Source organism: Neomonachus schauinslandi, chromosome 9, assembly GCF_002201575.2.
Source record: "Neomonachus schauinslandi chromosome 9, ASM220157v2, whole genome shotgun sequence".
NCBI lineage: Eukaryota > Metazoa > Chordata > Mammalia > Carnivora > Phocidae > Neomonachus > Neomonachus schauinslandi.
The window spans coordinates 23,766,425-23,792,891 of NC_058411.1; positions in this window are offsets into that span (position 1 = coordinate 23,766,425).

Genomic DNA, 26,467 nt, shown 5'->3' on the forward strand with positions numbered 1-26,467 from the left:
GTAGAACACACAACAGGACTGATCCCCCAATGGGGGAGGAATCTGGGATACTGATCCACCAACTGCCATCCCTCATTGGTTAAAGGGCAGTCTAGGGTGTTGTTTTGCTAGCATTTCCATATTGGACAAGCGGGCAGTGTGCTTCTGAGGCCTGAGAACATCTGCAGGCAGAGACACAGCAGAGCATCATGTCCAAGAACGACATTAAACTGAACTCAGGGCAGGCCTCAGGTATTGGGCAGTAAACCTTCAGCATCTGTAACACTACCCCGTGCAGAGCTCAAGAGGGTTAATTTGAAGGAAAAAGGACTCAGGAAGGCACCCAACAATATTTTCAAATGTGTGATGTTCTCACACAGGTTGGTGGAAGTATAAATTACTACAAACATTTTGGAGGACATTTAGAAATATCTACTTAAAAGTCCGTAAGTCCCCCAGCCAAGCAATAATTCAGTCTTTCCTTTCTTGATGTTTCCTTTCTTCCTTCAGTAAAAACGTATGTGTACCAGGCACTAGGAATACAAAGATTAAAATATCATGTTGCTATCCCCACTCAAGGAACTGACTAGCCACTCTCTACCACACCCTCCATCACCAAAGTCATCTATTCCATGTCCCATGTCTTTCAGGTGCTGTAATTTAAAACAGCTAGGGAACCAGCAAATAACACAGATGAAAGAAGTGAACCAAAGTAATGAAATAGGAAATGGCAGGGACCATGGCAACTTGAGAACACAAGTCCTCTCCAAAAATCTTCAAATGTAATTTAAAAACAGAAAAGGAAGAAAGACCACTATTCAACACTTCTATTCCAAAATGGAAAAACAAGGAGATTTAACCTCCTGCCTGAAACAACCAAGAAATCAAAATGTATATATTTTTTAAATGGTTTTCAAGACAGTGGACATCAGACCATGAAAGCCAGTGACACCTAAGAGCCAGGAAACAAATGAGGTGAGCCCTAAGATTATCCTATTTTCCCACCTTGAGAGTTTCCAGGCCATGATGGAAACCAACAGACTTCCTGAGCTGAGGAGAAAGCTACCACCTGAAAGTCAGATTACCATGAAGGAGAGAGTCTCAGAGAGAGAACTCCGAAGATCTGCAAAGCATCCTCCTCAAGTTTTCATGCAAGTCAGGAAAATAACAGAGGATAGGGAAAGAACCACCCAAAATAATTAGAGGAAACACATCCAACACCCACTTGGGGCTGGGAATAGTGCCTGTTCCCACCAGCCAGACTGGAAAAGAACAAAATTCATCAGACATTGAACAGAATACTCAGAAGGGTCTTGCCTCAGCAGTGGAAAATAATTTGCCCTACATTAATCACTGCTTAGGTCCTGTGTAATAAATCTGAAAATCAAGACTTGAAAAGATCACACTAGTTTCAAATAACCTAGGCACATCCCAGAACAATGATCACATTAAATATAATTGGTCTAAACACCATTTATAAAAAATTCAGAGATTGTCAGGTTGGATAAAAAATCAAGACCCAATATGTTGCTTATAAGTAATTCACTTTAAATATAAAGACACAGATAGGTTAAATATAAAATATTGGGAAATGGTACACCATGTTAAAACTAATAAAAAGAAAGTTTGAGTGGCTCCATTAATATCAGATATGGTAGATTTCCAAGTAAACAATATTACTAGGAATAAAAAAGATCATTTCATAAAGTTAAAGGAATCAATTTGTCAAGAAGATATAATCCTAAACATTTATACACCTAATTACAGAGCTTCAAAATACATTAAGAACTGATAGAACTGCAAGGAGAAAAGACAAAGATGATGCATTTATAGTCAGATTTCAATACCTCTCTTTCAATAATTGACAAGTAGACAGAAAAATCAGTAAAAATATAGAAGATTTGAACATTATCAACCAACCTGACCTGACATTTAGAGAACACTCTACTCAATAGATTGTACATTCTTTTCAAGTACACACAGAACACTTACCAAGATAAACCATATCGTATGTTATAAAAGAAGTCCCTCAATAATTAAAAGGATTCAAGCATACAAAGCTATTCTCTGTCCATATGGAATTAAATTAGAAATCAGTATTAGAAAGATCTTTGGAAAATACTCAAATATTTAGAAACTAACACACTTATAAGCAATCTATTGGTCAACAAATCAAAAGGAAAATTAGTATTTGGAACTAAATGAAAATGAGAATACAACATATCAAAATTTGTGGGACAGCGCCAAGGCAGTACTCAGGGGAAAATTTATAGCACTAACTGCCTATATTAGAAAAGAAAAAAAGTTACTAGTGAATGACGTCAGCCTGAGAAACTAGAAAAACTAGAGCAAATTAAACCTAAAGTAAGCATAGAAAAGAAGTAATAAAGATTAGAACAGAAATCAATGATGTAGGAAGAAAAGGGGTAAGAACAGCGGATTCTTTTAAAGAATTTATAAAATTCATAACCCTCTAGCAAGAGTGCTCAGGAAAAAAGAGAGAAGACACAAATTACCAATATCAGGAATGAGAGATATAGAATCACTACAGATTCTATAGATATTAAAATAATAAGGGGATTTTTTGAACAACCTTATGCTAGTAAATTCAATGATTTAGAATGGACAGACTCTAAGGCAAAAACTGCTAAACCTTGTTCAAGAAGAAATAGGTAATGAATAGCCCTATATGAACTAAAGAAATTGAATTTGTAGTTTAAAATCTTCCCAGAAAGAAAAATTCAGCTCCAGATGGCTTCACTGGTGAGTTTTACCAAACATTTAGGAAGAAATAGTCTTCATTAATATAAACTCTTCCAGAGGAGGGAAAATTTCCCATCTCATTCTAATAGGCCAACACTATCCAGACACCAGAACCAGACAAATACATTATTAAACACCTACAAACTAATATTCCCCCATGAATGTAAATGGAAAATTTCTAAGCAGTATTTTAGTAAATAGAATCCAACAATACAACAAAGGATAATATATCCTAACCAAGTGGGATTTACCTTAGGAATGCAGGGCTGGTTTAATATTTTTTAAAAATCAAATTTATTATATTTAACAAACTAAATGAGAAAACCATACGATGTCAATACACACAGAAGCATTTGGTAATATATAACATCTATTCCTGATTTTTTTTAAAAAAAATGAAATTCTCAGTAAATTAGGAATAGAGGCTAATCTCATCAATCTGACAAAGGACGTCTATAAAAGAGCCACAAGCTAACATCATACTTAATGCTAAAAGACAGAAAGCTTTTCTGCAAAGCTCAGAAATAAGAAAAAGATGTCCACTCTCAGCAGTTTTCAACATTTTACTGGAGGTCCTAGCCAGTATAATCAGACAAGAAAAATAAAGGGCCTCTCTAAATTAGAAAGGAAGAAGTAAAACTATCTTTATGCAACATAGTTGTCGATGTAGGAAATTCAATGGAATCTGCAAGAACTAATAACCAAGACTGCATAACATGTAAAAACAATACATGATAAATACACAAAAATCAATTGTATTTCTATATTCCAATGATGAACAATCAGATATTGACTTTTTTTTTTTTTAAGAAAACTGGGAAAAGAAAAAAACACTTTCTGGCCCTCCCAGATAGTTTCACAAAGCTCTCAAAAGCCTTTAACCAGAAGAACTGAATAAACATGGAATTTCAAACAAGCTCCACAAGGGAAATGCAGCTGGACGGTGCCTGAAATGCAAGTTCTGATCCCAAAGTAATCTTCGAAGGTCACCAGGCTGAGCTGAGATTCCGGTCTCAGTGAAGTCTCTAATTCATTAACAAGGGAGGTTCTTTCATGATTCTAGTTTCTCTATCTACAAAAATGATGTGACCTCAGCCATTCCTCTTGCAGTTGCCCTGAAATGGCCATTCAGTGTGAAAGTATGGTAGGAATGCAGGGGGGAAAAAATGATGAGTCCCAGGGTCAGGCTCAAGGTTAGCCCCATGCCGTTCTCCCCAGCTGCAGAACTGTCAAATAAGAAAGTTCCTTAAGCCATGGAAAAAGGAATCTATGGATAAAAGCAGAACTTGTCCCCAGAAATTCTGGGCCAGTAAGTTCCCAGAGAAGAGCCAATCACCCAAAAACTTAGAGAATCCAAAAAGCCAAGTCTGTCTGTGGGAGAGGAAGCAGAGTCATACAACCTATCACCTCACAAAAGGCCTTTGCATTAGTCTGCTAGGGGGCGCCTTAACAAAGTACCACAGACTGGGTGGCTTACACATTTTCCAACAATTCTGGAGGCTGGAAATCCAAGATTTTCTAGGTGTCAGCAGGGTTGACACCTTCCTTGGCTTGTAGATGGCGATCTTCACCCCATGTCTTCATATGTGGTCTTCCCTCAGTATAGGTCTGTATCCTAATCTCCTCTTATAAGGACACCAGTCCTTATATTGGAATGGAGCTCACCCTAATGACCTCATTTTGACTGAATTATCTCTGTAAAGATTCTGTCTCCAAATACACTCACATTCTGAGATACTGAGCATTAGGACTTCAACATATGAATTTAGTCCATAGCAACTGCCCGTGCTTCTGCCCTCTCATATATTTTCCAGCTGCCAAAAAATCCAAATCCTTGCCAGCTCTTGACTTTTTTTTTTTCAGCCTGACAGATCAGGTCAGAGGGAAACAGGGCTGCTCTCACACACACCATCTTCCACTGTCCAAAGCCCATAGCCGTTTCTCCCTCAATTCGTTTAGGGATTCCTAACCCCAAAACACCAGTGGGACCCTGAGCCCCAAGCTCACCTTCCTTCTCCCTTTGGATACCAGTTAAGTACTCCTCCCTCCCCCGCCCTGTTCATTTCAGGATTACCACATTTAGAGAGCCAACATGACCTATTTAGGCTCTGACCCACTTACAACAGAAATACCAATCACAAACACTGTCCAGAAGGGGAGGGGGGAAATGACCACAAATTTAACTGATTGTAAATAAAAAGAATGATGGAGAAGAAGTCTTCACTGGTGTACCTACTGCTGATGCTACTGTAAAATGCCCTGAGGGGAGCTGTTATGGAAATGAGTAATACCCAAGTAGCACCTTTTGGCATCAAGGCACTGTATAGGGTTTCCAGCCTTGTAAGTGACCTAGAAATCAATGAAATAGGTCTGTTTATCTTGTTTTGCTCAAAGGTGAGGTAAGCATTTCTAAATGTCTGGAGGAAATTATTTCCTGCTAAGAGATGGGACAACCTATTACACAAGTATGAAAATTGAGGAATCAAGGGGGATACCGGATCAGCCTTCTTCATCCACTCCAGACCAAGAACTAGTGGAGTGAGTCTAGAGGCCTCTGGAACAGGGGTTTTTGTAGTAAATACCAGTTTGAGTAGCTGCCTGACTCACAACAGCAGTTTCTTTTCTCTTCTCTGGGAAGGCTCTATTTCCCAAGGATAGCTGTGTCTTTTCTATGTGACAAATCATCTTAGTCTCCTGTCACAGTTTATCAGTCCCAGGAAACAGACCTGGTCCAAGCCTGAGCCAATCACATTCTCTCAGAAGTCTGCGACTTAAGGAAACAGGAGGCTGGAGATCTTTGGGATCCCTCCAAGACTCCTAATAAGGGGGCAACTGGGGAAACCTAGGCAGACCTGTTTCTTGCTCTTCCAGAGGCCTAGCTAGTCTCTTCTGCAGATTTTGGCAACCATCCCGATATCCTTTCTATTAATTGCCCATTTGGTTTACATTAGCCAGGGCTGGTTTTTATTAATTGCAATCGAAAGAATCACAATAACAACAATAAAATAATATAGTTTTATGTTATTCACCTTTTGGTCTCAGTACCTACCACAAGATTTAACAGGTCATGTGGTAGACATTCAATACCTTCATTCTAAATTTATAAAAGGTCAATTTACCCCTGCCAATCTACATGAGTTAAGATTAAGAACAACAGAGTATCCTGTGGTAGAGAGGAAAAGATTCTTTGTTGCCAATCTCTCCTGACACAACAAATTATATAAAGACTCTGCTTTTGGTTTTCCTTGAAAGGGGAAAAGGTGCTAAAGTTTTCTAGCAAAAAGAATGACCTGGTGCCAGATGCCCAGCAAGTCAGAAGTGGGGAATATTTGGTCCTAATCTCTACTGATGTGTGGGCAGCATCCTCAAGGCTACAGAACAGGCTGGAGGCGATAGGCACTTGTCTTGTTGGGATCTGCTTACCCGGAGTGGAACTTCACACATTTATATCCTCACCATGGTTCCTCACATTTACATATCCTCTCCAGGCAACCTCCATCCAGTTGCATGGCCTGGTCTAAGACTTGGGATCTCCACCCAGCCATCCCTCCACCATGTCTTTATCCATCCGTCCATCCACCCACCCACTCAAGCTTGGGAATTTACTAAGCCCCTGGTTGTGCCTCTGGCCTGTACATCTAGGTGACTGTGCCAGTCCCAACAACACAGGGGGTAGGACAACACTTGAAGGTCACTCCAGGCCCCCCACTCACCCCTAGACATCTACAGAACTCTTCTAAATGATTACTCAGTCCCCAGCCTCTTGCTTCCTCGTCCAAACTTCACTACACCAATCCTAGCTTCCCAAGATGTCAACTTAACTGTGGTACTTTCCTGTCCCTAAACCTGCAATAAAGCCCAAACCCTGGGCTTGGCATTCAAGAACACCTACAACCTGAACCCAATTTTTTTTTTACTTATGTTTATTCTTTCAAATTTATCTCCTGCATGAAACCTCTACTCTCATAGAAGCATTCTGCTCACCTGCCTCACTGCTGAGCATATGAGTGCAAGCCTGGAGCTTTTAGAAGCCATGCTGCCAACATGTGAGGAAAAAGAAGCCAACACAGAGAAAGCAAAACTGAGTGATGGAGAGAAAGAGGTTCTTGATGACATGACTTGGGGACCAAAATAGGGCCTCAAGTTAAATCTACATCTGGACCTTTTGGCTATAACATTTTTTTTCTTTGCTTGATTCCTTTTTACCCCTGTATAACTGCAAGATTACTAATACATCCACCTACATTTCATGTCCCATTGTGAGGCCCTGACTCCTCCTCAAGGCCCTCCAGGGCATAGCGACAGCTCTTGTCTCTAATTTCCTATAATATTGTGGACTGTATCACTCATGGGAGCCTTTCTGTACACAGTCTAATGACAGGTATTTCTTAACCCCTTTATACAGGTGAGGGGCTTCCAATCCCTTTCCACCCATCCCTCCCATCCCAACTTGCTAAAACTAACACCCAGTTCCGAGGTCAGAGGTACAGGCCAGGGCAGCCACAAGAACCTGGGAGGGGCAGAGCCTGTGCGGTCACCCTGGGCTAATGATCTAAACTCCCCCTTTCAGAACCCACTCCAGCTGAGCCTTGGACAGCTTCCAGCAGTCAGTGTGGTCAAGTTATCTGCCTACAGGGACCAGCTGGGGGTAAGAGGTAAAAATAAAAAGTTTCAGAGTAGGTGGAAGTAGAGGGAAAGGAGAGGTGGAAGTCAGAAGAAGAGAGAGCCCCAGTCTCACACAGGCTGAGACCATCTGCCATGGGCAGAGCCCAGGGGATGAGGCCAAGGAATAGACCAGCAGTGTGAGCAACAAGCCAGCTGGGCCACCTGAGCACACTCTGTGCCTCCTGCTCGTTGTGCTCCTCCCTCCACTTAACCCTGAGATGCTTCTCAGACAAACCTATAAGGGAGCTCTCAGCACACCCTGGGGGGCGGAGGGGATCCAACTGAGGAAGCCAACAGCCATAAGCAGAAGTCTACTCCATATGCCCTCAGCATCCCTCCTCCTGCAAAGGCCCAGTCTTATTGCCACTAGAGACTAAGGTAATGTGATGCAGCCACCACAGGGCACTTCAGGAGCCCCAAGGTAGACTCCCAGGAGGTACAGCCTTGCCCCAGTCTTCTCCCAGGCCACTGTTTCTCCACCACCATTGCCCATTCAGGACAGAAATGATTTCCTACAGTGCCAGAGAATTTGTAGTGCAAACAAGGTGCCACGGATGGGAGCTATAGCAATAACCTTGGCAAGGATTTCAATGCTATTTCCTGATGGCCATCCAAAGGCTCCAGGGTTACAAGGAGCGATCTCAGGGCCCCCACAGAGGGTGGAAGGGAGATGGAAAATGAGAGCAGATACCACTTCAAGCTAGGCAGCTCCCTGACCAGCTGTCTGTCTTTGTCTCTAGGGTTTGTTTGGGGGTTTTTTTGGGGGGGGGGGGGTTGCAGAATGTTTTATTTATTTATACCATTTTAACCATTTTTAAGTACATAGTTCAGTGGCATTAAGTACATTCACACTGTTATGAAGCCATTACTACCATTTATATCCAGAACTTTTCCATCTTATCAAACTAAAGCTCTGTCCCATTAAAAAGGAACCCTCCATTCCCCCTCCCCCAGACACTGGCACCCACCATTCTGTCTCTATGAATTTGACCACTCTAGGAATCTCATGGAATTGGAATCATCCTGTATTTGTCATTTTGTGACTAGATTATTTCACTTAGCATAATGTCCTCAAGGTTCATCTGTGCTATAGCATTTATCACAATCTTCTTCCTTTTTAAGGCTGAAAAATATTCCATTGTATGTGTATAACACATTTTGTTTATCCAATCATCCATCAGTGGACACTTGGGGTCCTTATACCTTTTAGCCATTGTGGAAAATGCTACTATGAACATTAAGTGTACAATTATCTGTTTGTGTCCCTGCTTTCAACACTTTTAGGTATATACCCAGAAGTGAAATTGCTGGATGATATTGTAATTCTATTTTTAATTTTTTGAGAAATTGCTCATACTGTTTTCCACAGTGGCTGTACCATTTTACTTTCCCACCAACAGTGTACAAGAGTTCCAATTTTCTCCACATCCTCAACAATACTTGTTACTTGTTTTTGGTTTTGATAATAACCATCTTAATGAGTATACTTTAAAAAAAAAAATTGCAGCTGGTAAGATTTGGAAACAACTACTCTAAAGCACTCAGGGGTCTCTTACCTTATCAAGCCTCCCTACCATCCTGTTACCCTGCATCCACTCTTTGACCCAGCAGATCCAAGCTGAGTAAGCTCTTCTTCCCCATCCTCCACCTCCTGGGTATACCATAGCAAGGCCCCAGCTGCACACCAGTCAAGCTTCAAATCCAGCCTTCCTACCTCATGCCCCAACCCCAGGCTGGTAGGCTGCTTATAAGACATACCCCCAGGAAGCTCCAAATGGCTTCAGACATTCAAGGACATGTCCTTTTTCTGGCCATCCACCTCCAGGCCAGTCACTTTGTCATCTCAAGAGCCAACACAGCCAACAGCATGTTAACCAGGACATGAAAAGAACATGAGTCCAGAAATCTCTTGCTCAAAATCGGTCCATGCTACTACTAACCAGCTATGTGACCTCAAGACTTATGGAAGGCTAAATATTGTCCCCTGCAAAGAAGTCCACACCCTAATACCTGGGACCAGCAAATGTGCTACCTGCCATGGTAAAAGGGACCCTGTAGGTAAGTTAAGGATCCTGATGGGAGATTTTCCAGGTTGGCCTGATTGTCACCGCAAGGAAAAGTGCTTTCGAGAAGGACGCAGGAGTCCAGAGAGAGAAGGCGGCAGCTGACCACGGGAGCACAGCTTGCAGTGGTACACCTGCAAGCCGAGGAATGGGGACAGCCTCTGGAAACTGCCGAAGGCAAGGAACACATTCTCCCCTGGAAGCCCAAGAAGGAACCAGCCCTGCGGGCATTTTGACTTTAACTTGTAAGGTTCACTAGACTTCTGACATCGAGACCTGCAAGCAAGAGGATAAATGTGTGTGGTTTTAAATCATATGTGTTGTGGTTGTTACAGCAGCAATATGAAACTAATACAGGACCTCTCTGGGTCTGTTTCCTCTGAACTAAATACTTTGTAACTTCCCTTTCTAACAGTTTTGATGAAAAGAGCTGATCAGGTGCTTTGTGCCAGACCCCTTCCAGGTCCTTTATGTGCATTACTTCTTTAAACTTCAAAACAAGACTGTAAGGCACATAGCATTATCATCCCCTCACAGATCAAGGAGGAAGCCAGAGCCCAGGGAGGTAAAGTAACTTGCCCAGGGTCACAGTCATAGGGAACAGGACCAGGATTTGAATCCCAACAGTCTGGCCCTAGAAAACCTGTGCCCTTTACCACCAACTAAGGCCAATACTGACGTCCTGCTCATAGATGAGGAAGCTCAAGACCTTTGTCAAAAGGACATGGCTAGATCATAGCAAATCTAGACCTGAAGCCAGGGCTGGTCTCACCATTCCATCTGGTTCCCAAATTTCCAAGGCATATTTGAACAAAACTCAAGACAATGAGGATCTAACTTCTTATTCCTAGAATCCAATTTTTTTTATTTTATTTTATTTTTTTTAGAATCCAATTTTCATGCAGATACCCCACCTCTGCCCTCCACTTCTCATCTTAAGTCCTCCACTCTTTAAATGGAGTAAAATAAATTAACTACATCGATGGGTTTTCTCCTGCTCCTTCTTCCAACCTCACCAACTCCGTCTTTGGTATGCCACCATAAATCACTGGCAATTCAAAAAATGGTTTCTGAGAAAAATGGGCTTTCCTGGCTTGACGGATGTATAAATTTCCATCTCCTCCATACATGTCTTACTTTTCAGAGGGAAAAAAATCTTTATTGGCGTTAGCACATTTATGAGTTTAAGTAAAAACAAATACATCTCTATTGACTGTAGTTATTATGCTCAGTTTCATGCAACGTAAGTGCTTCAAATAAAAATAGATTGGTTGAAGTGAGCGTGTATCCGTCCCAATAATGATGCAGCCGGTTTCCATAGCATACATGCTTCAGTTAATGTTCCCTTGGCTTACAGGGGGGAAGCACATTGCTGCACGAAGCTTTTAGGCTCCATTTTCTAAGTGTCTTAATGCTCCGGGTAGGTGTGAATGTTTATTAGTGTCGTAAAATGCATCGAGCAGGCGAAGTCTAGCCTTTGCAGAAGAGACCAGAAGGCAGTGGCTGAGGATGGGCCAGACGGGATGGAACATGCAAATCCTGTGCCCTGTAAGTCCAGCACCAACCCATCAAATGTGCATGTGGCACCTACTACACACCTGCCACCTGAGCAAGGGCCAACCTAGGACACCATACTTAGAATTATTTGCTTAGACCTGTCTCTGAATGGGGTTGTAGCTCATGAAAGGGGTGGCACCTGTCTATCCTGCTCATCACAGATTCTGTTAGATTAAACACATGCGCCTGGGCATCAGACTACTGGATTCAAACCCAAGCTCTATCATTTCAACAGCAAGCAAACATTTATGGAGCACTAGCTATATACCAGAACCTACAGCCCCGAGCAAAGACTCTGCTCCTATGAAGCTTACATTCTATAGCAGGGGAGGTTTGGCCCCAAGTAAGCCACACCTCTGGAACCTTAATTTCCTCATCTACTGATGGGGATGATAGTACCTGCTGTGTGGAAATGTTGTGAAATTTAATTAAATTCCTCTGATGTATTTAGCACAGGGTCTGGCACACAATGAGTGCTGGAAGTGTACTACCAGCATTGCCTTCGTGAGTACGGGCTTCCTCACGTGCACCACTACGCCAGCCCCTGCGGCGGCACACAGCTCCCCCTGGCTGCTGACAGTTCACACAGGTGCAGCCTGACAGTCCAGTCACCTGAGGTCCATGTCTAGAACTCCTCTCCTCCTACCCTAAGGCTCCCCCGCTCATGCCAAGTAAGTAGTTTTAGCACCCATGTGTGTGCAAGCTGGAATACACTGGAGTTAGCATCGTGGGGAGAACCTTTACCCATGATATTGTGGGTTGAACTGCATCCTTCAAAATGACAGTTGAAGTCCTAACCCCTCCAGCCATAGGAAATACATACGCTCCCTCTAGGCCCACAGCTCCTAAAATTACTAGACTCTCCAAAAGTCGTAAGTGTCCTTTGTATGCTAATGAATGGCTGCTGGCTGGAGGCTCCTGGACAGCCCGGGGATGTCAGGAGAACCAAAGGTGATGACAGGGATGGAAATCTCAGCCCCACCCATCACCCTACCCCCAGACCTCCAGGGAAGGGAGATTGAGTTAATCACTAATGGGCAATGATTTAATCAATCGTGCCTACATGCTGAAGCCTTCATAAAAATCCCCAAAGTATTGGCTCCTGAGTTGATGAACATGTACAAGGGCTGGAAGGGTGGTGTGCCTAGAGAGGACATGGAAGCTCGCTGCCCCTTCCCCCATACCTTGCCCTCTGCATCTCTTCCACCTGGCTGTTCCTGAGTTGTGTTCTCTTATAATGAACTGGTAATCTAGTAAGTAAACAGTGTTCCTGAGTTCTGTGAGCCATTCTAACAAATTACCAAACGCAAGGAGGCAGTCATGGAACAGGTGACAACCTGGATTACAACTGGCCTTTGAGGGCTGGGGGAACAGGGAAAGGAGCAGTGTCGTGGGGCTGGGCCCTTCACCTGTGGGACTGAACTCTATCCCCAGGTAGACAGTGTCAGAATTGAGTTAAATGGTAGGACACTGAGCTGGTGTCAGAGACTTACCTGGTATCAGAAGGGAAGTATTCAAAGTAGCACTGTGAGCAGGAAAAACCCCCTTCACTCCCATACTTGCAAATGGGACCTTATTTGGAAACAGGGTTTTTGGAAACGTAATCAAGTCCTAACTTGATAAGGTCATTCTAGATTAAGGTGTTTCCTAAATCCAATGACTGGCATCCTTATAAGGAGAGAAGGATTTGGAGACACACAGAGGGGAGAAGGCCATGTGAAGACAGAGAGAGAAAGCACAATGATGCAGCTATAAGCCAAGGCATGCCAGCAACCACCAGAAGCAAGGAAGGAGGCTTCCCTAGAGCCTCCGGAGGGAGCATGGCCCTGCCAACAACGTGATGTCAGACGTCTAGCCTCCAGAGTGCTGAGAAAATGCATTTCTGTGTCTGTGGTAATTTGTTATGGTAGCCCAAGGAAACGAACATACATGAGGTCTAGAAGTGAATGGACAGATGATTCTTCCTTACCCACCCTGGACAGGTGGTCCTGGTGATCAGGGAGTAGAAGGTGAGCTAAGGGCAAGACCTACTCCCAGCCAGTCCTCATGCAAACCAAGTCTGAAGTCTGGAGGGCTGGGGGATGCTGGCCATAAAACTGAAGAGGAACATCTCAAGAGAAAATCTATGAGACTAGGACAGATGCAGAAGTGCTTTAGGATGCTACCTCCCAACACAACATGACCCCAAAAGTACAGTCAAAGGAATTCTCAGTCTTTATCCTACTTCCTCCAACCCATGCTTTATACAGATGCAGGGACAGCCTTGATGGCTCACCAGCCTCAAAGAAAGGATGAACAGGCATGGAGAGATACCATGGGAAGGGTGGGAGGACCCATTGGCAAACAGTAGGGGAGACCATCAAGGGGAAGAGCCCAATGGGCTCAGGCAAACCCTGAGGCTCCAAACCAGCTCTGACGCCATCGCTCAAGACCCTGCCCCTGGACACTCCCAGACATATCAGGGATAGAGGGCTTCGGTCCCAAATAAGCAGGTTAAGTCAGGAGCCAGGGAACCAGTCATGGCCATCCACGTGGCCCACTAGCACTCTCGTATCTATAAGGCTTGGGAAATAGGTTGGTGCGGTGAACAGTGAGTTGTGGTGACCAGATGGCCATCACAGGATCCAACAGGGAGCTTAAAGGCACTGACCTTGATCCTTCCCTGAAAGGCAGATGCCCTGGATACATCAAAGAGCACAGTTAGAATCTACAGATGTGAATCAAACTAAGAGAGAGACGGCAATCAACACCCACCCCACTGGCAGCTACGGATCAGCTGGGTGATTAATGTACATTAACACAACTAATCCTTCCCACACCTCCAAAGACAGACATGGTTATCCTCATTTTCAGGGCAGGAGACAGGAACAGAGAGGTTTCATCTCTTGCTCAAGGTAACCCAGCCAATACACAAAGGAGCTTGTACTGAACCCACTTTGGTCTGACTCCAGGGCACAGGTCCTCAACCCCTGTACTATGCTTGCAGCCCTGGTGACAGAACTGATGTAAAAAATGGAAGCAAGTCCTGCTGGGAACACCTGGGCTCTGAGGTATAAGGATGTGTGTCCATGCAGCCCTCCTAATATGGTGGCAGGTGAAACTCATCCTCTAATTACACTGCTAATGCGAGTGGCATAGGGATCAGGAGACCAGCACATTCTATGCTTCACTCTCTACCCACAGCCTGCTGAGTTCCCAAAGAGCCCCTGCCTACCTCCCTCTGCCAGGCCTGCTCCAGGGGACCCAGAGCCCCAGTGTCTAATGGGTTGACTGTGCCAGATTCCCAGAGAATAACAAGCAGTGCCCCCCAAAGACACCAGACCCCTGCCTCTGCATCATTCTCTCTCCCTTCCTGTTCCCCCCAACACACACACTACTAGTGACCCCAACTGTGGCTTCTGCAGTCACTCTGGATCCAGGACTGCAGGGCCCTGCAGCCATGGGAACAGATGTTCCCCTCGCACATGGCTGGACTTGGATCTCGGCAGTGATGGACAAGCATCATTGACCAGGGTGGATGGGCAGCTGCAGATAATCAGGAGGCAGCACCAGGTCCCACCCCTCCCCCATCTCATTTGCAAAACAGTTGCCATCTCCTTTCCAAGGCGAGGGAGGGCATGGACAACTCAGATGGTTGTGCACGCCCACCCCCAACCCTCCACACCACTGCTCCCAGGCTGAGCACCCTGGCCAGGACACCCAGAAAGCAACAGACCCTGTAGTCTCTCTCTTCTCCCCTCCCCCTCACCAAACATCTCTCGGTGCTTATTGTACTGTGACAGAATGACACTTCTGTTAGTGCACTGTCATCACTGTTGTATGGATGTGTAATTATGGTTCAAGAAAGACTTCAAGCATGTTACAGAAAAGGGCATGGAGAACAGGTCACAGTCATTCCTGCATGGAAGGACTACACCTGATTTTTACTTTCTTTCTTTCTAAATGGACCTTATTTTCCTTTTATTTATTTAAAACTAATTGGCAGGACACCTGGGTGGCTCAGTCGGTTGAGCATCTGCCTTCGGCTCGGGTCATGATCCCAGGGTCCTGGGATTGAGTCCCACATCGGGCTCCTTGCTGAGCAAGGAGCCTGCTTCTCCCTCTGCCTGCCTCGGTCTCTCTCTCTCTGATAAAAAAAAAAAAAAAAATCTTAAAACTAATTGGCATGTCATGGCCATGGGCCTTCTTTGTTGAGAATGAGGTCCTTCATGTAGGTCATTCATAATGACAAACCCCACGTGGCACAAATAACCTGGACAGGGGTTATCCTGAGGCCTGAAGCAGTTAGAAAGTACCAGAAGAATATATGGAACAGGAGAGTCTCAGAGACTCATGGAGACAAGCTGGCTGGGGTTGGGTCAGAATATGTGTCTCCTATTGTTATGTACTTGTCTCTGTAGTTTCCTCTGAATCTCTGGACCTACTGGCTGTGCTAAAAAGGACTAAGAAAAAAGTTGTGCCTGCCCTGAGCCCTGACCTTTAAAGGGAGGAAGAGCACATCCCTGGAATCACTATTTCAGTGATCAAGGGGAACCTCTCCCTACGAAGGCAACAGAAACTCAGGGAGCCCTTGAGTTACATGATCCTTCCCTACCTGCAAGGCTTTCCTAGCAATGCTGAAATGTTTATTTTTTAAAAGAAGGATTATTAAACTATGATGGTTTTAATAAAGAACATGATTCATTTGAGTATACACATACACTTCCTAACACACACACACACACACACACACACACATACAAACATACATACCCAAGCTTGGTTCAACCCAGCTGACCATACTCGCTCTCAGAAATACTCCTTAGTCTCCAAAAAGCAGGGCTCCTTCCAGGAGGTACCTTCCACATGGTTGTCTCAGTGAAGGTCACCCCTCTGCCATAGACCTGAGAGGTCAGCAGTCCACAGCCTGCCACCCGCTTTTTTAAAATACAGTGTTACTAGAACACAGCCACGTGCATGCACTTATGAACTGCCGGTGGCTACTTCTGTGCCACAACCAGCAGAGCTGAGTACCTGCAACAGAGACACTCCATGGCCTACAAAGCCCAAACTCTCATCTGGCCCACCGAAAGTTTGCCGACCTCTGCAGTAGACCACAACAGGAATGAAGCTTCCTGGCGTTGTGCTATGAGCAGCCCAAAGAGAGATCACAGGCAGGGGCCACCCAGGGCAGAAGCAGGGCTCAGATGGGGCACACACAGCTCAGGACCCTGAAAACCCTTCTCAGCACGCTTACTCTCCTGCTCAGCACCCGTCTCCAGGGCAGCTAGAGGACAGTGAACGTGGCAGGGAACTCGGGACTCAGGAGTGTGGAGTCAGGCAGACTTGGGAATCACCAAGCAAGGCTTCTGGGATTATATTTTCTCATCTGCAAAATGGTGTTGATAATAGAATTGCTCTAATAGGTATGTTGTGGGAATCAAAGTAGGTATTCCAAGTTACATGGTTAGCATAGTACCTGCCAGGTAGTAAGCACTGAACAAGTGTCAGCTCCCAGCAAGGGGTAGTGCTGGACTCAGTCACGGCATTACCATTCACCCGCACCGCCTCTCTGTAGGGAAAGCGGCCATCCGCCTTCCCAGCAGGACCATGGCAATGACAGGCAGGCCCGCAGGAGGGCTCTGTTCACAGCCCAGCACCTGGAAACCAAGGTGGGCTTAGAAGCTTCTTTGGGCTGCTGTATGCCTATAGCAAGGTGTTAATTCTCTGGAATTATTTCAGTAAGAAATTTTCCCAGGGATATCAGTCCCCTAATTGCATAGCACAATGCATGCACACACACATTCGAAACTAGAGAGACTGAGGACACCTTCAAATTCCTTATGCAGTAGTTACGAATGGAGGGGCCAGAGTGATACCACATTTTGCTATTTCCTCATGTTTCAAGAATTTCTAAATTGTTTGGTTTTTATTGAGTGCATTTTGTGGACTGATCTGTGTGCAGGGATCCGAGACATCCTATCACAAATGGACAAACACCCCCCAACCATGCAGACTCTATTAGGGCCCCTAAGGCAGACAACCCCATAGGAGGAGGGGGACCACTCGAAAGCAGAGGTGGGCACGTGAGCAGAATGGGACAAGCGACATGGGTTCTAGAGATTCCCAGATCAGAGACGTTCCTAAATATTTTTCCCATCCATGTGAAGCTTTGCACAGCTACCTACTTTTCTGCAAACCTTCCCCTTTCTTCAATGCTGTCTTAATTTTCTCAATTAGCTGCTAATACACTTTTGACACTTGCTAATCTCCCTTTTTAAAAAGAGGTTATTGGCCAAACAAATCTGTGAATCACTGCAGTCCCAGCTGAGGGATGGGAAGCAGAACTCTGTGATACCACATTTTCTCAGGTCTGAGAAACTCTTAGTTATAAAAGTCATCATTGATTTAGTAACAGCTCTTAGGGGAGGAGAACAAAACACTATACCTAAAATATATACATTGACTGTAAGACAGGACAGGACTACAGATAAAATGGGGGAAGGGTCTTAGAATAGAGGAGAAAATAAGAAAAATTATAACAACAATAATAGCTACCATTTATTGAGCAGCTACTGTGTTCCAAGGGCGGTGCTAGGTGCCTTTCCTTGGGTTTTCTCATTGAATCCCTTCCCCTTGTAAAGTAGATATTGTTAACCCATTTTACAGATAAAGAAACTGAGACTCAGGGGCCTTCATTCCTAGAACAGTTGAGCCCAAAGTAACCAAATCCAGAGCAGCAAAGCTCTAGACTTTTTTACATCTCACACTCCAAGAACTAGCCCCAGGGTTCCACCAGAGACTTCAGCCAGAAACCGAGACGCTAGTGAGACAAGCCCAATCCCTCCTTCCGAAAGAAGAGGCCACAGAGCAAAGATGCTTGCTGACGCCTGAACCCTCCCTCCCCCTGAGCACTCCAGTCTCCCAATTCAATAAAATATTTAAGGAGATGTACTCACATGATTATTAAAACTAGGATGGAAGAGGATTGGAAGAAGCAGGTGTCAGCAAGACAGAGTGAGACTGTGGGGAAGGTGGTGAAAGCTCCCTCCCTTGCACTGGAAGCTGGCAGGCCACACCCCTCCACGCCCCTACTCCCAGGGCAGTGCCCTCAGCCCCCCCTACAAGCTCCCTGCCACCACCTCCCCCACTGTCCTCAGGAGCTGGGGCAAGTCGAGCTGGAAATTACCTTTAGTAGGTCTCCTAATTGCAGATATCAAGCAGGAATCCAATCAATCCAGCCACAGGCAGGCAGAGAGGGATCGATTCCAGCACTGCCAATGTCCCCAACTTTTCATCCTTATGGCCCAAAGGCCACATCGTAAAACCCGTGGCAGGCAGGATAAGGCCAGTGCGTGAGGGCACTTACAGTTTCCTCCTGAGTAATTGATAGAAAACACCCTGGGACTTACCTAGCCCCTCAAACTGACTACCTCCCTTCCCCTGACAGTCCCAGGAAGGGGAGGCCTGGCAGGGGATGGGACAACCCCAGTGGCCCTTAACCCTGTAATTGTGCACATTACCTTCCCAAGGTAGTCACCTGCCCAAGGTACACAGAAGTGGCAGAGCTTAGACTCAAATCCAGGTGTGCCCAACTCCTAGCCTCTTTCAGTTCAAATGTCACTTATTAAGCACCTACTGTGTGCCTGCGATGCACCAAGCCTGGACAGGGAGCTGGGGAATACAAAAATGGACCAATATGGTACCTGTTACTGAGACACAGTACACTGCTCCCAAGAGTCTCACACCTGTCTGCACATTTACAGTCACCAGGAGAAGGTATTTTTTAATAAGGATTCCTGACCTCCATTCCAGAATATTCTATTTCTGTACATTTAGGGAGGGACCTAAGAAAGCTATACTTTTTAAAGACTTCCCAGAATGGAAGTGGATAAGTGGAGGGGAATTTTTTTTGTTGTTTCTTATTGATATATATAAACATATATTTAAATAATGAGATTGTATGAGTGACATTTACTTTGAATGGGGGAAGGGTCAGTAGTTATCAAATTAAAATTTTTCTAATTAAGTGAAAGGCTCCCCTGGTGATTCTGAAAGTGCAGCAAGGTTTGGGAACTTGATACACACGGTGCTGCCTCCAGCATATCTTGGGAATTGATGCCCACTTTGATAAGAGCAGTGGAACAGGGAGCAAAGTATAGCTAATGTACAAGCTCATTCACACTAAGATTTTAGAGATTGAATAATATGCCACTCTTCCAAGGTACCACTCTTTTAAAAGAGAGCTTTATGGAGAAAGCACTATTTACCCCAAAAGAATAAATCCCTAATGGTAAAATATAGGCACCAGCAGAGTTATTTTGAGGCAGGAGAATCTCCTGGCATCTTCAAATAGCAGAGCAGCTGTCCACAAGAAAGAATCAGGGCCTAAGCGAGTTCCATGAGGCCTTGTCCAGAGCTGGGGGAGGAGCCAGATGATTCATCACTGATGCAAGATGCTGTTTATGCTTCAGCTTTATCTAGTTGCAGGAAGAGTAGGACTAGTGATTTATAGGCCAACCACCTGGTGGCAGCTGGGCCCGTCTGCAATGGCTAGCCAGCTCAGGGCTGCCTCAACTGAAATCCTTAAATCAACCAGCCAAGCCCAGGAGCCCTCCACTGGGAGGAGGACACTATACTGGGAACAAGGGCTCCTGGGGAGTCCTGAGGGTTCCCACTGGTCGATGAGGCTGAGCATCCATCCTGCACCCAGCTCAAGGCTGAGACCTTGAGATCTGAAAGAAAAAGCCAACCACACCTACTCAGGGATGCTGTGATCTGGCTAGGAAAAGACAACAAACCCATATATCAAATATGAAAGCAAGATAAGGAAGAATGACCAGGCTGAGTGACTCCTGGAAACCATAACCCACCAGGGAGGATAGAATAATCTAGCAACTGTAAGCCTAGGTGACAGCTAACACCTATAAAGGTGCCATGTGCCAGGCACTATTCTAATGCACTTCATGTGCATGAATTCATTTAATCCTCAAAGCAACCCTCAGCGTGCATTACACAAATAAACTGAGGCACAGATGTTAAACTCACACAGCTAGCAAGTGCAGGAGCTGAGATTACACCCAAGCAGTAGGACCCCAGAGCAATGGTGGGCTGATACATGCTGAACAACTGACTTTCCAGGGGGAGGGGCCCTGTTGTATCTGGCGATTCCCAGGGTGTACATACCCCGGCCATGGCCAAGATCAAGCTACCCACGTGGCACGACTGAGCCCAGAGCTGGGAAGGGATGGGCAACAGCACACCTTCGTATAATATTTTCACCATACAGATATAATAGACACCACTACAAGAGCATAGATAATAGAGTAGTAAAACAAGAAGGGATGAGTTCTGAGTACCTATTACCTTTGTTTTTAATAAGATTTGTAAGTCATAGAATTTAATTTTTAATAGTGACTTTACTAATCAGCTCCCAAAATTCCTAAAAATTTGGAAATTGGCTCTAACAAGCTGGTGCACACCAGTGCAAGCACCACTGATCCGGAGCTACTACAAAAACGGAAGACAAAGGGATAAAAGACAACAGAACCATTATTCTGAAAGGATCTTAACTTGGAAGGACAATGGGTCAGTCATATGTGGAAGACCAGATTTAAGACTGTAAGGAGAACCTACGGCTGTCCAAAGGCAAAACTGACTTCCTAGGTAGGTACCAAGTTACCTATCAGAGAAATCCAAGCAAAGACTAAACTACCTGACAAACGGAGAGAATGTCAGCTCCAAGTTACTGTTAGATTAGAACAGTGTTGGGGCATCTGGGTGGCTCAGTCAGCTAAGCGTCTGACTCTCAGTTTCAGCTCAGGTCATGATCTCAGGGCCGTGGGATCGAGCCCCATGTCCAGCTCCTCACTCAGCGGGGAGTCTGCTTGAGGATTCTCTCCCTCTGTCCCTCCCCCTACTCCCACTCTCTCTCAGGTAAATAAACAAATCTTAAAAAAAAAAAAAAAAAAAAAACTGTTTTCCAAGCAGCAGTTTGAAACTTAATATTGAGATACTGAGTCATAAAATCAATTTAGTCAGTTGTAGGGTCAACATTTTTAAATGTAATGGAACTGAAAATACAGGCAAAGTAAGGGTAAGTACTGCTTTGTAAAACTTTGTGATACTTTATATACTTAGTATTTATGTGCATATGTAAATGTATATGCTGCATATTGGTTCATATATAAAATATATGTAATATATATTTTTTACTATTAGTCATAATCAAAGAAGTTTGAAAAGTTTTGGAATAAATGATAAGGTCCCATCTAATTGTGAGATTCCCTATGTTATTAGTTATCATTTGATGGGCACTTCCTGTTCCACCGAAAGGACTAGAATGGGGATGGGGGCTGATTGCCACGCACATCTCCAGTCCCTGGCCCTATATCTGGACCACCGAATGTCCTTCTTCAAAGACACATTCAGTAAAGGGGACAGTGATGGAAATGATAAGAACTGTTTTCCCTCCAAGGGTGGGAACTGAGTCCCATGCAATTCACCCAGGAAGAATTAAGCCTGAGATGATGCCATCCTATGGCATCTCTCCCTGGAACTGTCCTTCAGGTGGCAGAAGGTGCTCTACAGAGCCCCTCCTGACCACATGATGCTCCCCCAGAATTGATGGCATGGAAAAGGCAGGAGAGGGACTTACAAATGGAGACTAACAAGAGCCTGTGCAGAACATTTGCCTTGAGCTCTTCAGAAAGGAGGAATGGGAAGCTTCCATCGCAGGAAGAAGGGTAAACTCACACCAAATGCTGAGACAAGAGAGGCAGGTGAGGGTGGCCAGAGGTGGGGAAGTACCATAGAAAGCCTATGAAAGGAAAAAGAAGAAAGGAGCAGGCAAGATGACAGGTGTCATTTAGTCAAGAAAAGCCACATGGTAACAGAAGACAGCAGTGCCCAGAATCTGTGTACTTGTAACTATGTCTGCTGCCCCCTCTAAATTCTAAATTCCATGAGTTCTGATTGCCTGGTCTGTTCCTGGCACCTCCTCAGAAAGCAATAAATATTTATTCGCTCAACAGACAGATGAGCTTATGAAAGTGGGATCTATTACAGAGAGCCTTGCCTATCCCAGACCTAACCTACCTCCCATTTTGAAAATCACTGATAGATTAGAGCCCCCAATAATGCTGGTGCTGGGGCAAGGACTAGAATCCATCCATTCAACGTTCAACAAATATTTGAGACCCAACTACGTCCCAGTGGCTTCTCCAGGTGGCCAATAGTATTAGCCAAGCCAAAGTCTTGGTGGGATGGCCGTGGGCTTCAAGATTCACAAACCCGAATCCAACAAGCCAGTCTGCTCAAACACAAAAGAGAAGGCTCTCTCCCAACTGACTTAAAGAACTGGTTTTAGAACTCTGAGGGCAAGGGTGTATTTCACATTTCTCATCCCCAGCTCTCCCACCTGTGCCAAGGAAAGTGCTGAATAAGGCAGAAAACTCTGGCTATTAGAACTAAAGTTTGAGTTCAGGATACTTTGCAAAATGGTGACACAAACAGACCTAGGAGTATGCATGCGTGCACACACACACACACACACACACATCCCTGCACGCGTACCCTGTCCTAAGAGAGAAGTTTCAAGGGAGGCGTGGGAGGCACTCCCTGCAGGAGGGAAAGCTGAGCAGACCAGCAGAGCTTGCCTCCCCAAACCAGGGGAGAAGAAGAAGAAGCCACGCAGCATAGCAGAAAGAAGGGGGACTTGGAAGTCAAAGAAGCCAGCTCTCAGCTTTTGACTTTGTCCTTCACTAACAGAAAATTCCTGAACTTGCCTGAGACTCCATTCCCTTGCCTGTAAAGGAGATACCATGATCTATGTTGCAGAGTCATTTTAAGGAGCCATGAATCGGGGCGCCTGGGTGGCTCAGTTGGTTAAGCGACTGCCTTCGGCTCAGGTCATGATCCTGGAGTCCCGGGATCGAGTCCCGCATCGGGCTCCCTGCTCAGCGGGGAGTCTGCTTCTCCCTCTGACCCTCCTCCCTCTCATGCTCTCTGTCTCTCATTCTCTCTCTCTCAAATAAATAAATAAAATCTTTAAAAAAAAAAAAAAGGAGCCATGAATGTGCCAGACACATAGCAGACGTGCAATAAATGGTCGTTGACATAGACATTGAGAACTGGGTGGCAATCATGTTCTTCACTCCCAGCCACACCAACACTAGAGTCCTTCCTGGACAGTTGTTGGCACCCCCTACCCTGGGCAGGCAAGCAAGCTCAGCAACGGATACACGGACGTGCCTTTATCTAAAGCCAACCCTCACTCCACCCCCTCTCACTCTTCTCTCACCAACCTGGGCTTTGCTTGCTTCCCTACACTCCCTCAGGGAACTTGCTTCACAGTGCTGGGTATTTCTGCTTTCTCACTCCCTCTCCTCCACTGCTTTTTCTGCTCAAACCCTCTCTTCTAATTCCCTCAGTAAATGGATCTCCTTTTCTTTCCTTCCCCAGATACCTAAAATGATTCCCCATCTCACTCTAGACCTCAAACTGAAAGCAAAAGTGAAACCCATAAAGAATGGAGGAATGTCTACTTTCTCATGTTTATTTGCTTTTTAAATGTCTTACTTACTTATATCAAAAATGGAAAAAAAAAAAAAAACCACTTATGGAGCCAAAGTTGGCCCAGAAGACTTGGAGTTCAGAAACAAGTAGAATTAAGGAGAAAAAGGGATACTCATCCCATTAAGAATTACTCAGAAGAAATGAGTTTGGCAAGATTACAGGATACAAAATCAACATACAAAAATCAATTGTATTTCAATACGCTTGCAATGAACAAACAACCTAAAGATGAAATTAAGAGAACAATTCCATTACAATAGCATCAAAAAGAACAAAATACTTAGGAATAAACTTAACAAAAGAAGTGTAAAATGTATACCCTGAAAACTATAAAACATTGTTGATGTTAATGAAGACCAAAAAAAAAAAAAAATGGAAAGCTATCCCATGGCCATGGATCATTAGACTTAATATTGTTAAGATGGCAGTATATGCCAGGGGCGCCTGGGTGGCTCAGTTGGTTAAGCGACTGCCTTCGGCTCAGGTCATGATCCTGGAGTCCTAGGATCGAGTCCCACATCGGGCTCCCTGCTCAGCGGGGAGTCTGCTTCTCCCTCTGACCCTCCCCCCTCTCATGTGCTCTCTCTCATTCTCTCTCTCAAATAAATAAATAAAATCTTTAAAAAAAAAAAAAAAAAGATGGCAGTATATGCCAAATGGATCCACTGAGTCCATGTAATTCCTATCAAAATCCCAGCTACCTTTTTTGCAGACATTGACAAGTTGATCCTAAAGTTTCTATGGAAACTCCAAAGATCCAGAATAGCCAAAAGAATCTTGAAAAAGAACAAAGTTGCAGGACTTATATTTCCCAATTTCAAAGCTACAGTAATCAAGACAGTATGGCACTGGCAAAAGGATTAGATACATAGATTGGTGGAATAAAATTGAGAATCCAGAAAAACTTCCTTATATCTGGCATATACAGGTGTGTAATTTGTGTAATTGATGTTAACTATTTAGAGGTCCTCTTCCCCATTCCCTTGCCACCATGGACCATGGGGACTCAGCTCCATATTTGTGGCTCTTCCAATGCACTTGACCAGGGTATTTCTTGACCGAATTGACAAGGGGAGTTTCATTTTCAAGGCAATTTTTTTTGGTCTTATATAAAGGGAAAAGCAGCAAGGAAACCAAGTAGAGCAAAACACACCAAGGAAAAGACATCCAAGAGCCAAGACTATGAGGCCTCCACACTAACTTCCCTCACACAAAAATAGTAAGGTACAAGTCATCCCATGGGTCTGAATCACCCAATGCTGGTTCTAGGAGTCAGTTCAAGAAGTCTGGACCTCCTAAAACCCAGGTATACAGCCTCCAAGTTTATGCTTCTCAATCAGGGCTACTTAAGCTGCAAGGAATAGAAATATGACCAACAGTGGCTTCAACTATAGAGACAGTACCTGCTGGACAAGAAGTAGAGGTAGATAGTCCTAAAATAAGTACCCCAACTCAGCCATGTCTTTGAGACCTAGTTCCATAAATCCTCTGCCATCCTCATTACACTACATTTCACTCATAATCATAACATGGCTGCCACACACTAAGCATATCACACAACAGTATCCAAAACAGTATTCAGAAGAGAGAAGAGCAGGGGGAAAGAATGGCTTTTTCCCTTCATACTTCTCACTTATCAGGAAGGAAACATCTTTTTAGAAGTTCCCAACAGTCTTACTCCTGCAGCTCCTCGGCCAAAACTTGGTCGCTACAGACTATCAAGCAGGGAAGGAGAATTGGAATTTGCCCACCCTGATCTTATTATAAGCACCTTCCCAGACTCGCTTAGCCTGCCTTGCTCAAGGAGAGGGCTCTGACCACCGCTTCTTCCAGCTCATCTCCTGACATGACCAGACTAGCTCAGCCACCCTGAAGGTGAGCACTGGGCTTTGATGTGGCCCTCAGCGCACCCGGCAGCAGCTCTGGCTCCCAGGCCTAGCGGGATCATGGAGGCGATGGCTCCTACCACCATTTTGTATTTGTACAAGATGATATCAAAGGTTTTTACTGTGGAAGTGGACAAAAAAAGAAAAAAGAAAAAAAGAAAGAAAAGTACATGCTCCTCCTCACCTTCTTTACTTAACACCATGGGCTGTGGACACATGTACTGAAAAAGTTTCCAGACCACCCAAGGGTAATAAGTGGTAAGGGAAGCACAGGTGTCTCCCCACACACATAAGTTCATATAATTACACATTTCCTTCACAGAGCATTAAGTTCACGGAGAAAATTGATCTGTTCTCTTGTTTCTTGCCTGTTTTTAAACCCTTTTGACCTGTCTCAGCAAGGGGCCCTGGTCCTGCTAGCCTCCAAGGAGAAGCGTGGGGGGTACAGAGCCTGGCTGGCAGCCGAGGTTAAGCCCTGCTTACAAATAATGCTCTGGCCATGCTTCAGGCAAATTTCCACCTGGTACTCAGAGAGCAGCAACCTTTAGATTAATCCTGAATCTGTCAGCTTCCATCATGTGCATTCACACGGGAAACATGGGGGTTGGGGGTGGGCGGCTCGATCTGTGCTCCAACTCCTTGCTGACACTGCCCTTTTCTGCCTGAGGCCCCCATGTGCTGCCCTTTCTCAGCCTGGTTCCCACATGAACCCTTCCTTTCCTGACTCTTGGATGTTCTTCCTCACTTCTCCTGTCTCTCTAGAAATCTCCCTCCTCTGCGATTCCCTAGCAGGTCAGAGCACCAGCTCTGGGGTCACAGGGTTAGGGCTTCCAGCCCTGGGCCCCCACCACTTACTGGCCAGGTTACTTTGTTTCCTTATCTGCATAGGAATAATGCCCGCTCTCAGGGTTGCCGTGAGGACTAAATGAAGTATTAATACTTAACAGTGTTCCGAGCACTTACAAAGTAGGGGTCACTCACTGTTCTAGATTTACAGAT